Raw genomic sequence first — 13,195 nt, 5'->3', positions numbered from 1 at the left:
AAAATCACATTAAACCTCTGCATTTATATTAACATTACAAACTTTAAAATTCAATAACCTGAATATAGTTTAGAAATCAAACACATTATCTTCTCCACAGTGGGTAAACACTCATTTTACATAAATTTATTAATTCAAGATATTTAAAGAAAAGTTCATTGGCTTAGATATTTAAGGTCTTACTACTGTGTATGCATAAATGCATTTTGTATTTTTAATATATTTTCAAGTTAATATTTTGTTTTCTTTATGTTTAATCTATTGTACATATATGAAATATGTATAATATTAATCTAAAATAATCTATAATTTTTCATCACAGAAGCTTTGTAACAAATTATAAAGACAAAATGTTATGGCAATGTAACATATAGATGAGCACTTCATCATAAATAATATTGGATTTTCTTCCTCTCAAATATTCTTTATAATGTATTTTGACATCAAATAGATTTCAAATTCATTATCATTGCTATTATGTTTAAATTATGCTTTAAAATGCACTATTAATGTTACTATTTAATATTTAATTCTACACCTTGCATTAAGTATCTACTATACGGATGACTGTTTTAGTCAGCTTTACATTGCTGTGACCAAAATACCTGACAAGAACCACTTACAGAAGGAAAAGTTCATTTTGGCTCACGGTTTCAAAGGTTTAGTCCATGGTGGGCCAACTCCATTACTCTGGGCCCAAAGTAAGGCAGAACATCATGGTAGAAGGGACACTGCTCCACTCTGGCATCCAGAGAGCAGAAAGAGAGAGGGGAAAAACTGCCGAGAAGATAAACCCTTTGGGGCACAGAGTCCCAGTGACCTACCTCCTCTAGCCACACCCCACCTGCCTACAGTTACCAGCCTGTCTATTCAAACAAGATGGACTGATTAGGTTACAGATACCACAGTCTAATCATTTCATCTCTGGAATTTTCCTGCATTAATAAAGAAGTCTTGGGGAGATACCTCATATCTAAACCATAACAATGATCCTGAGCCAGGTATTACTAGATAGTCAAACAAATGCTTCCACAGGAATGAATGCTAGGTTTCTGTTTTCCTTGGGGAAGGGTTACTTTGTGGTTTTTTAACTTTTAAATATTTTAAGTTTATGGGGATTCAAGGATTCAGTGGGAAAAAAAAATTGTGACCAATCCTTTATTATTTGTTTCAGTCCAGGCTTTACAGATTTTTTTACAAAATTTTCTTACTGAATGCATTTGACTTAGTTGGGTTTACAGACTTTAGCATCCTTCCTTCAAAAAGAAAAAAACATACCACTTTGAACTAAGGTAATTCTGAAACACTTGGTCCACAATGCTTTGAATTTTGCAAAGTCACACCAACAGCCCTGACTGATCTAACTCCAATTGTGCTTAGTCAGACACTCTCCATACAAACTTTTGTATTTTTGTGAAAGCAAAACAAATATTTTTTCCTTTAAGTAATATCTTAGGTGTTGTTCTTTAATAAAATTACAGAAACTCAACTATGACAGTTAAAAGATGGACAAGTTTACATCAGTTATTCTCAGTTCAGAGAACCTATGAACAGTGATAGAAACAACCATCATGCTTAAGGTCAATAGAATTGAAATTTCTTCACTTGAAAAAAAGGAGAACACTGGGGAAGGGGATACTGCTTTATTATCTTCAGGAACATGCAGAGTGTTAAGGAAGAATACAGATATATTCTTCTCAGGTAAGGGAAAGATAAGAAGCACATATGCTAGAATTTCAAGAAGAGAAAGTTTAATTTAGAGATGAGATATAATGTCTTGGCTATAGAATAATGAAATACGAAGGTATTTTTAAACCTTATATTAGTTATAGCTTTGATATACTTAGAATCAAACTCAATTCAGCAAATTAATTATGTGAAATGTAGTTATCTGCCAATAAGTTTTTTTTCTGATATGATCTCAGAGAAAAAAATTATTTCATATAAATAATATCTATTGGCCTTGTTTCCTCTCATATTATGTGTGTTAATATTACTGAAAGTCTAGTGAAGCTATTGTTCATGGTTGGCTGAAGACATACAATTTGACCATAAATGTTTGCACCCTACATGCCAAGTAAGTGAAGACCTCTTTCCAGTGGATCTAATTTAGCCTATAAATAGTTGAAGATTCCTCCTCCAAATCCCCATGATAAAAGGTCTCTGGAGTTCAAATGAGTCATGTCCTATTAGATTCCTCCATTATTTTTGTACCACATGATTCCAAAGATGGCCTAAACTGGCACTGGTGTCGTCAGAATTTTCCACCAACAGTTCAGTCAAGAAAACAATAACCACTCCAGGTATTGTAAACATTCTAACACAGTAGTGGATCACAAACTAATTGAAAGAACCAGAACATCAAGAATAGGAAAGGGAATTTGAGACACAGAAGGCATAAAATAGTTTTGTTTTGTTTTGTTTTGTTTTGTTTTGTTTTGTTTTGTTTTGTTTCCCAATGTTTAGGAAGCTGTTACCATCTCAAGTATGATGTCCATAAGCCCACACTCACTGCTGAGTTACCTGGAGACATGGCCTTAGTCACTGCTGCATTCAATTCACACTATGGCCACAGTGCAAGTAACCAAGAACTTGAAATAAGTGCTGTTGCTATTGAAGCCCACAGCCATCTGCAATCACTCCTAGTCACATCAACCATAGCAGTCACTGCTAGGAACTAATAGAAGAGCCAGATAGCTTTTTCCCCCTCACCTTCCAATCTACTGCAGCACATCACATTGGCAAACATCTAACAGCAAGGTAGTGAGAAAAACTGATAGCTAACTGCAGAATTCTAACCCCAACAATACAAAAGACAATATAAAATGGTGAATGTGGTTTAACAGTGATAATGCCTGACACAGTGCCTTCCTCCTTGCTTGTGCCTCAAGGATATTAATCAAATTAACGATTGATGCAAGAAAGGAATTATTAGACATTAATAGAATGTTCTGTATTCTATTTCCCCCAAAGTGTTTTGGGTTACTTATTAAGATACTTGTACACAGGCTTGGATTGTGGCTCAGTGGTAGAGTGCTGGCATGGCATGTGTGAGTCACTGGGTTCAATCCTTGGTACCACATAAAAACAAATAAAGGTATTATGTCCATCTACAACTAAAAAAATATTTTTATAAAAAGATACTTGTAAAATTAGAAAATTTAAATGAAGATAAAATAATAAGACTCAGTTAAGAAGGGAGTTAGGAGGACAATTTTACAACAAAGCAATTTTTTTGGTTGATGCCAAAGTATCATTGCCATATAAAATATAGGACACACCCATGTAAGTTTTAATATTATATGAGGCATCCTTATATTTTTAAATATTTATTATTTTTCTAACATTAAAATTAAACAATGCACCTGTAATTTTACCCACTAAATTTGGTCACCTAGTATCAGAGGACACAATTTTCTTTTCCCTATTCTGTTTTTCGTTATTTAAGATCACAGGATGGCATGCAAAACATGTAGCAGAAGTTATTATTACTAAACAATTCTATATAACTAAATTTCTTATTTATAAATAAGAACTTGATAGTTTGGTCTCTCTAAAAAGGGAGAAAAATAGTGTCACATTTAATAACATTTTATATTTACAAATAATTTCTCACATATTCTCATTTAAAACATTGCAATCTTATGAGATATGCCTAGTTATTATGGATGCATTGCACATTTTATAAAAAATGAAACTCATAGAATTTAAGTAATCTGTCTAATGTCATATGATTAGTATATATATATATGTATACACACATACATATGTGTGTATATATATATATATATATATATATATATATATACTGCTATGGAAAAGACTTTACTGTCTTTTTCCTTATCTCCATGAACTTTCTGCAGCCCAAGCTCTTAAACACTGAAGTTAAAATATGATAACTATAACATGAAGGGTAAGCCTACCCCAAAAAGAAATCTAAGAAGCCAAAGTAAATGTTTAAGGGAAGAAAAAGAGTTGCATTTGCTTTGCCTTAGTGAATTGGTTGATCACTTGCCTATCTTCAAGCCTAAGTCATTTTGGAGTCAACAGGCATTGCAACACATGTTGAGGAACCAAAGATAAGTAAGACATAGTCTGTGAAATTGTGAATGTACAGTCTATGGGGAAGATAATGCTTATAGACAGAAAGTTGAATTACTCAACCCTTCCACTCCAGATTGCTAAAAAGACATAAACTGGACATTGTTGACTAGTTTTGCATTTAAGCTCCCTAAGAAGCACTATCTGCATGATTTCATCTATCATCTTAATACTCTTGCATAAAGATGTTGTTTATAAATAAACATATACACATATAGCATGTGTGTATGTATGCATATATACATTATACACACACATTTCTTTACTCAGGTATTTCAGAAATAGGATTAACACCCACTTTTCAGACTATCTGTGTAAAGATGGGCTTTTTGTGTATATGATTATTGAAATCTGTACAATACCATTTTACCTATGTTAGAGCAGTTGTATGATGAATTTCTACTGTTTTAATATACTGCCTTCAGGAATCAGAGTTCTCATGGGGATGTCCAGAGATCACCTATTCTACTCTGCTGACCTCAGGCAAAGTTACTTCTACTAATTTAAGTCAGAGGTTCTCTCTCCTGCTCTTAAAAACAAGCACCCATAGTGATTTGATGTACTTCCTCTACAGAAACTCTCTTGTCAATACAGGTCATTTTGGAAACCCAAATTTCTTTCTAAAATCTGAAAGTTTTTACCACCTCCAAAAATTTACAAAATAGCACATTTGTAGGCTTTCAACACTATTTTCAGGCTCGTGCTTAATCAAAACCGATTCTAAAACAAATACTCCTGGCCATGTGTCTGTAAAGGTTGCCCTATTGTAGTTCAGTCAGGGTTACTCATTCCAGGTTAGTTTTCTTTGGATGGTCTGTTTGTGATTAAACAAACTGCTTCTTCCCTTTGATAAACTTCCTTTGTAAAATCATCTTGTGTTCATCCAACTTTATCAGGATAAATCATTGCTTTAAAATTTTTATAAGGCACTTACATGTCGGTCACATCTTCTTGTTGAGCTAAATCAGTATTTTTTTTTTACTCATTTCCTAGGTAGATTGCATCTGGTCTGTGGGTAAACACAGAGGAGTTGCTTCTTCTTCCCAGTCTTTATAATGAGAATATTCTGTCTGATCAGGTGCATGCACCCTGCTGTCATTTGCAGCCTGACCTGTAGGTCAGGGGTGATGTGAGCTGGCTCAGGGATGCATACAAATCACATCCTCTTGTCTGTCTGTTTTGTTGACTGGTTCTCCTCAGGGTCATGGCTATCTTAAGTAGCAGCCTGAAGGATAAAGTGTGCCCTGTCTGAGCTGTAAAACTTTGACTGTGGACCAATTGTATCTGACATACAGCAGCATGAGGTTTGGTTTAGCCTTTGGATTTGGAACAAATCACTGGCTATCAATGGCTGATAGTGACATGCAGTTTACCAAATCTCTCCTTCTTTTTGACAGCTCTAACATGGGGGAAGAAATGGGTTGTTTTTAAGTTAAAGAATTTGTATTTCAAAATATATCTGCATAATTTTTTTTACATGAAAACAAAATGACTAAATTCAAATTATTTTGAAAAAGTGAAGTCTTTGGTATTAAAACTTTAGTTTCAGCATGCAACATCTAGGCTACAAAAGATCACATTTACTTTCGAATTCACCAGACATCTGGAAACATATAAGTTTGCTAAATGTTTTCAATGATATTTTGCTATATGAATTTAATGTGTATAAATTTATAACTTTTGTTGCTTTCACTGAAATATGCCTTTAATCACTGAATATACCTAATAGAAGACAAATGTATTGTCTTTGCAGTGTCACTCCATCTAGCATCAAAATCTGTTAATACCAGATCAAATTAGAGCTTATCTCTAGTCTGCTCTGATATTTATGGAATGCTTGCATGATTTAATTTAAAAACATTTGAATTCCCCTTCCCCTCATCTGTGAAGACATCACACCATTTGCTGTAATAGATACCAAAAAATAAATAATGTGAACAGGGGCCTCAAAAAGCTCACAATCCAGAAAGGGAGATAAAGCATAAATAAAAAACAAAACAGAATATCTTAGGTACTATGAAAAAAATACAAAAAAACACTCAAAATCATGAGCTTAAAGGAGAGAGTATTTACTTCCAGTTGGCCCTTGAAGAATTGGCAAGCTTTCCAAAGATGGTAATGGTGAATGAGCAAGGAAGGTCACCCTAGGACTGAACAAGATAAATACAGGAGTACACCTTAGAGCAGAGAGTAGATGAGATCAAGTATTAGATAGAGACTCTGTGTTCCAGAAAAACAATTTGGCAATACTTGGTAGTGGAGGTTGTTGGCAGGAGAACTTGAAAGTCAAGAGAGATGAGGCACAGCTGCTCTAAGCCCAATAGAAGGTAGTAAGGGCTCAACTATGGTCATTGCAGTCACTAATAAAGAAGAAAGAATGATTTCCAAGAACTGTTTGAGAGATCAAGGGAATGGGTCCTTGTTTGAAAAAGGGGAATAAACTCTGCAGTAGCCTCTTTTACACACATGTATACACATAGGGTCTTTTGGTGTCTTTCAAGACTTAAAGCAATCACTGAACAAAAATCTATTACAAGACTTACAACAATAACTTTTCCACATTCCAAGCAGATTGAGTTCCGTCATGAGACCTGCTCAACCTCATTTGTCTTTATCTCCTGGACAGTACATTTGATCAATGGTTATTGATTTAATGAATGAATGAATATATCATTTCAATGTTTTGTCTCTGGGTCACTGAAGAATTATGACATCTTTGATAAGAAAAAAAAAAAAAAAAAAAAAAAACAGGAAGAGGAGAAGGTTTTTGAAGGGCAATGAGTTCTGTTATAGACCACTCCATTCAGGTCAGAGCCCTACAAACAGTCATTACGAGCCTTCCAGGCAGCTTTCTGAGTCAGGATTTTGGATTATTTACAAAATCAATTATGTAATCATGATATTTTAGTAGCCCATTACTCTGAGATGTCTAGCTCAATCTCCATGTCCATTGGCATTATAACTTCTTTATTGATATTTACAGTGAAATTACATTACAATATCAATTAAATGTGAAGTGTGAGTTGAGATTAAAACTTATATCTAAGCTTCCAAAAAGTTACTTTTCAAAACAAAAGTAAAGAGTAAACATTCGGCCTCCAAGTTTCTAGCCTGAACTCTTAAGAAGAGCAACAAGATTAATATAAGTTAGTTACCCACCTTCTACTCCATCTAGCTTTCTGATATTTCTGTTGAAGTAAACTATGCCCCAAACTCTTTTTGTATATGTATGCTACATGTCAAGATAGATTTTTATGATACAAAAAATGCTTAAAAGAGGAAATACTTGAAACTTATATTTAGGATATGTTCATATAAAGTATGTTGTTAAGTCCAATTTGTATCTTCAGAGTTTTATCAACTTTGATATAAGAGTTCTATAAATGAATTTACAGAGTTGTATAACTAATTCTAAAGGCATACTCTATTGGTCCAGGAAGTATGACAGCTATGTTCACCTGGGAGCCATTTTTCAATGTGGGGAAAGGAGGTAGAGGAAAATAAAGAGACCCAGAGCTGTATCGTTCCAGCTTTTTATTCATAAAAATAAATTCAATAGGTCATCTTGTTTTCTGACTTCCCACTAGGAAAAAGCATCAAAGACAGAAGGGAAGATTGAGATAATCTCCCTAAGGGGCCACTGCCAGCTTCCTAGAGCACCTGGTTGTGGTATCTCCCGGTTCTAGTAACTGATCTCTTCTTTTGCTCCTTCAGGACAAATATGTCTCAAGTTTCTACTTTGATGTCATCCTGTGTGTTTTCCCTGCTCTCTTCTTAATAACTGTCTCCTCCTTAAACGCTTCTTGAATTTTCTGAGTTGGACTATCCTCTCATTCTCACTAGAATACTAATTGATACAATAGTTAGAACAGATTGAACACACTGGTTTCAAGAGTTACTACTAGTCTATTTATATTTAAATTTCACTCACATCGATAATATTTTTGCCTTTAATCCATGAATAAAGCTACCAATAATTGTATATGTGAAAGAAAAGGAAATTATTAGAATACCAGAGAAACTGGCCAACTTGAGTTCCATAGTCAAGCAAAATAACAAATCAGCTATTTTTTTGGAAAAAGAAAGTATAAATATTAAAAATATGGAAAGTAGTAATAAAGATATGGTTATTTTAAATACAATTCAATATTACAGAGAATATGATATTTTTTCCTTGTATTGGTGGATATCTCTCACTTTTGAAATGTTCCAGATTTCAGTACCCAATCCTGTATTTTATTCACTCCCTTTGATATCTCAACAAATCTTGTAACTTTAAATGTCATCTGAACATTCTCACTTCTGGATGGTATGGAGTGATTAGCAGAAGATCAGTAATCCCACCAAGAACTACTATGAAATCATTTGTTCAAAGTTAGCAGAGAGCCGGTGAGGCAAAAGAATCCTGTGGTGCTAAAACTTAGAAAAGACAAGAATTTCTAAAACAGACCTGACTTCTTTAGATATTTTACTTTGGCCAATTTGTCAATTCTGGGCAAGCAGAAGGCTTAGAATTCAGCCTTTGTAGAGATAAGGGACCATTTCTAGGGAACTAGTAGAGATTTGACAGAGACTTGTAAGAACTTTATGCACATTTCTTATCTTTCTTTTTTGAGAAAGCGTTTTGGCAAGTTGCCCACGCTGGCCTCAAACTTGAGATCCTCCTACCTCTGTCTCCCTACTACCTGGGATTACAAGGCTCTGCACCAGGCTTCATGCACATTATACCAAAGACCATTCTGTATTTTATATCATTTCATCTTAAGTACCCTGTGACACAGGTTATTAAGGGAGCTACCAACTGTAATATGCTCATGTTCCACTGGCCTACAGTTGTCATGTGGCAATCCTATGTGCTTATCCATTCCCAAGCTTCTACACCATCTCTTCTCTGTATCACCTTATCTGTCTTACCTCCTTACTGGCCCCCTTACTCACACTAGTCTCTTTGACTTCTTCCTCCAACATAACACCCAAACTGCTAACAGAACTAGCTACATCCTGTGCCTGGAAAGTCTTTCCCTGACTTAGGTCTTTTTTTTTTTTTTTTTTTTTTAAGCCACCTTCTTATTAGGACTTTTCTTACCAACGTATTTTAAATTTCAGCTCTTCATATCTATCCCTGTCACTCTCTACCCACCTTGTTCTACGGATAAAAATACCACTAAGGATCACTGCATATTTCACTTCTTTATTATCTGTCCCCCCTCACTAGAATAAAAGCTTTGTGAGGGCAGGGACTTTTTTTCTAATATTTATCTCCATTTCCTAAAGAAATGCCCAATCCATAACGGATGCTAATATTTGTTGCACAAATATAATGCCCCATTTTACAAGACTTTAAGCTATTCTGATATGCATTTTCTCATTTAATATTTACAACCAGATAGAGAAGGACTAGATGCAAATATATCAAAAACCTCCCTTAACAAGATACCAAATGTGTAACTTGGGCAAGTGCAGTCTGAAGTACCCACTGATAATCACCAAGTTTAATATAATGAGAAATGGGTGAGAGAGTGCCTCAAATTATCCACTGAAATGTAAACATTTCACTGCCTGCACATCTCTAATAAGAATTGATGTGGTGTGTCATCTGTAATTTAATCACCAGCATTACATCTTGATAGTAAACGAGGATCACTAGACTATTCCCTATAAAGTTAGATTACCACATATTACAAATATACACTGAATTTGGATAGTATTTCAGGTGTGACACAAGATGATAAATGGAAAGAATTCAAACTAAAAGTAGCACTCTTATAGCTGATCTTATCATACTTCTAAATTTTAGTGCTTACTGCACTGTATCATCTGTCCAGTCCAATCTCAGCCTGAATATTTGAGCATAGAGGAAAAAAATTAAGTCCTGAGTTTTGTTTCTAGAGTCAAAATTATTTTGTTTACTTGGCATGTTATTTTCATTGTATTGAGGAATGTCATCAAGATGCATGATACAATGACAGTGAAAACCATTGATCTAACTAAGCAAAACTGCTATCAAGAGATGCAACACTTCTTTATAATTATAGGCTGGAATACTTTGCTATTTTTAAGTATCTTAAAAGAAATAAGTTTTTCAACTAAAGAAGTCAGTACATTTTGTATGTATATCATGTGTAAAGGCTTTTTTTTTTTGAGATTTCTTTCAGTGTCTCCCTATAAACAATGAAGTAACAGAATCCATCAGAATGCATATGCTAGACAAAAAAAAAAAAATGAGCACTTTCTCTCTCTTTCTCTCTCTCTCTCTCTCTCTCTCTCTCTCTCTCTCTCTCTCTCTCTCTCTCTCTCTCTCACACACACACACACACACACACATATACACATATCAGGTCTTGCCAGGCCACCATGATCTTCTGAGGAGTTAATGGTTTGTTTCATTGTTTTACTATTACACAAAGCCTATTTTTCAACTGTATTAAACTAGACTGAAATATATATGACATAAAATAGTTAGTGTAAAAGGGGTCAGTGATTTATAGTCCATATAGGCCACAACTTTATATGAAAATGAACAAATAAGAAATTAAGTAAAATATTTCTTCTTGAACCAAGTGGAAAATCAAATGATTATGCTCAGTGAAGATTTCGCTTCTGGTTCTTTTATATCTAGGCTTTTGCTACTTTGGTATTCTGTGAGCCTAAGGACCATGGACAGCATCTTGGGTTTATATATGAATACATGTTTCTATAATAGGAAATAATAGTGAATTCTTAAAAATGCATTACAGGCAATACCATTTGATGTTTGTTCCATTACTAATAAATTAAAAGTTATTATTAAGAGCCTTCACCAATTCACAGAGGACCTTGGAGTACTAACATATCAGTTTCTTTCCTGAAGGGATGTCAAACCACATTTTACATGTCCCCCTATATAATGATGATCAAATAACCACTTTTAGAGGAAGATTATTTGATTTTCAGAAAAGGAAACTCTGGCTTCTCTGTCGTTTGTTAGTTTGGCTTTGGGGAGGGGGGAAAGACAAGGGGGTCACACATCATTTCCTCCGTTTCCCTCATGGTCGTCATTGCAGTAACACAGTCATGTTCTTACATATAAAATGATTCAGATCACTTCTTCCCAAACTGTGTGTTCATTTCACTTTTTCTTACATTGATCTTATGATTTAGTCTTCTTATCTGCGCCCAGTGAGAAGAGTGGACTTGATCTGAACTTGCAGAATCAGGCATTCTAATCACAAGTCTCGGGCAGGGAAGCTGATGTTTGATAATCTTCACCGCAGAGCTGGTGGTGTTTGCTTGAGAGCATGTTAGCATTAATGTATTTGTCCTCACATTTAATTCAAAGCATCTTACACAGACACCATTAATGGTATTTTGCTAGCACTTTCAAATGACTTCTAATGTAATTTAAATCAATTCAATTTAACAGCCATTCATTGTGCAAAGATCTGCACTTTGTGTGTTTTAGGTGATACAAAAGCATAGTCCCTTTTCCAAAGGATATTTTGGTCTATGGAGGAAAACAGATGTGGGCATCACTCACACAGCACAAAGAAGATTATAAAAAATGTTGTAATGGAGTCTTAGCACAGTTCTAGAGGACCACAGAAGAGATGGATGGATTCCTGCAGAAATAAATAAAACAGGAAATGTTTCAAGGAACTGATAAAGGTCTTGAAGGAAAATAGGATATCAATGGCCACATACATTGAGGGTAAGGGAATGAGTCTCAAGAAAGACTCCAAGTGTGAGATATGGAATGAGGGTTCATACACATGTACACAATGTAAGGGACATGAAAATCATCTTGAGTAGGGAACATGGGTGGGAGAAATATGACTATCAATTCTATCAACAGAATTTATCAATTAAAATTATTATTTCAAGTGGATATTTTGATAGAAACTTTACCAAAAAAAAAAAAAAAAACCTTCTTATTTCCTTTTCAAAAAAAAATTGCACAGAGTTCACTGTAAAATTTTTGGGAAATTCAGACATAAAAAATGAGAAAAATTCATCTTATTCTATAGTTCAGAGACAGTGATGTTGACAGTTTAGTTTAGATGTTCTAGTCTTTACCCATGAGTTAATACATGTGTGTGTGCACAAATGTATGTGTGCATGAGAGCATGCACACATATTTCAATAAAATAGTGCAATAGAACTTTGTATGCTCTATTCAACTGACCTATTTTGAGCAGTTTTCACAATAGTCTTCTATGACTTCAGTTTTTGAACTTACAGACTTTTTAAAGCAGTTTGAGACTTACAGAAAAGCAGAACGTACGAAGGGTTCCCCTACACCCTTTCTTCCTACACACAGTTTCCCCTATTATTATATTGTATTAATGTGGTACGTTTATGACAATTGATGAGCTAATATTGATACATCAATATTAACTAAGGCACATTAAGGTTCGCCTTTGGAAACCTAACACCAAAACCCTCAAAATAACCCAATCAATAAATGGGCTAAGGTACTGAACAAGCACTTCACAGAAGAAGAAATACAAATAGTCAAAAAAAATGAAAATATTTCAACATCTCTAGCAATTAGAGAAATGCAAATCAAAGCTACAGTGAGATCCTATCTCACCCTAGTCAGGTTGGCAATTATGAAGAATACAAGTAACAATAAATATTGGTTAGGATGTGGGGAAAAAGGTTCACTTATATATTGCTAATGGGACTGCAAATTGTTGCAACCACTCTGGAAAACAGTATGGAGATTCCTCAGAAAATATGGAATGGAACCACTTTTTGATCCAGTTATCCCACTCCTCTGTTTATACCCAAAGTATTTAAAATCAGCACACTATAATGATGCAGCCACATCAATGTTCATAACAACTCAATTCACAATAGCCAAGCATTGGAACCAAACTAGGTTCCCTACAACAGAGGAATGGATAAAGAAAATTTGGTATATATACACAGTGGAATACTACATAAAGAAAAACAAAATTATGGCATTTGCTGATAAATGGATGAAACTGGAGAATATCATGGTAAGTGAAATAAGCCATTCTCAAAAAACCAAAGGCGGAATGTTCTCTCTGATATGTGGATGCTAATTTACAACAAAGGAGGGGAAGATAGAAGTTTATTGCACTAGACAAAG

The sequence above is a fragment of the Sciurus vulgaris genome (assembly GCF_902686455.1).
Source record: "Sciurus vulgaris genome assembly, chromosome: 7".
Taxonomy (NCBI): domain Eukaryota; kingdom Metazoa; phylum Chordata; class Mammalia; order Rodentia; family Sciuridae; genus Sciurus; species Sciurus vulgaris.
The sequence above is the reverse complement of the archived record's forward strand: the minus strand, read 5'-3'. Positions refer to the sequence as shown.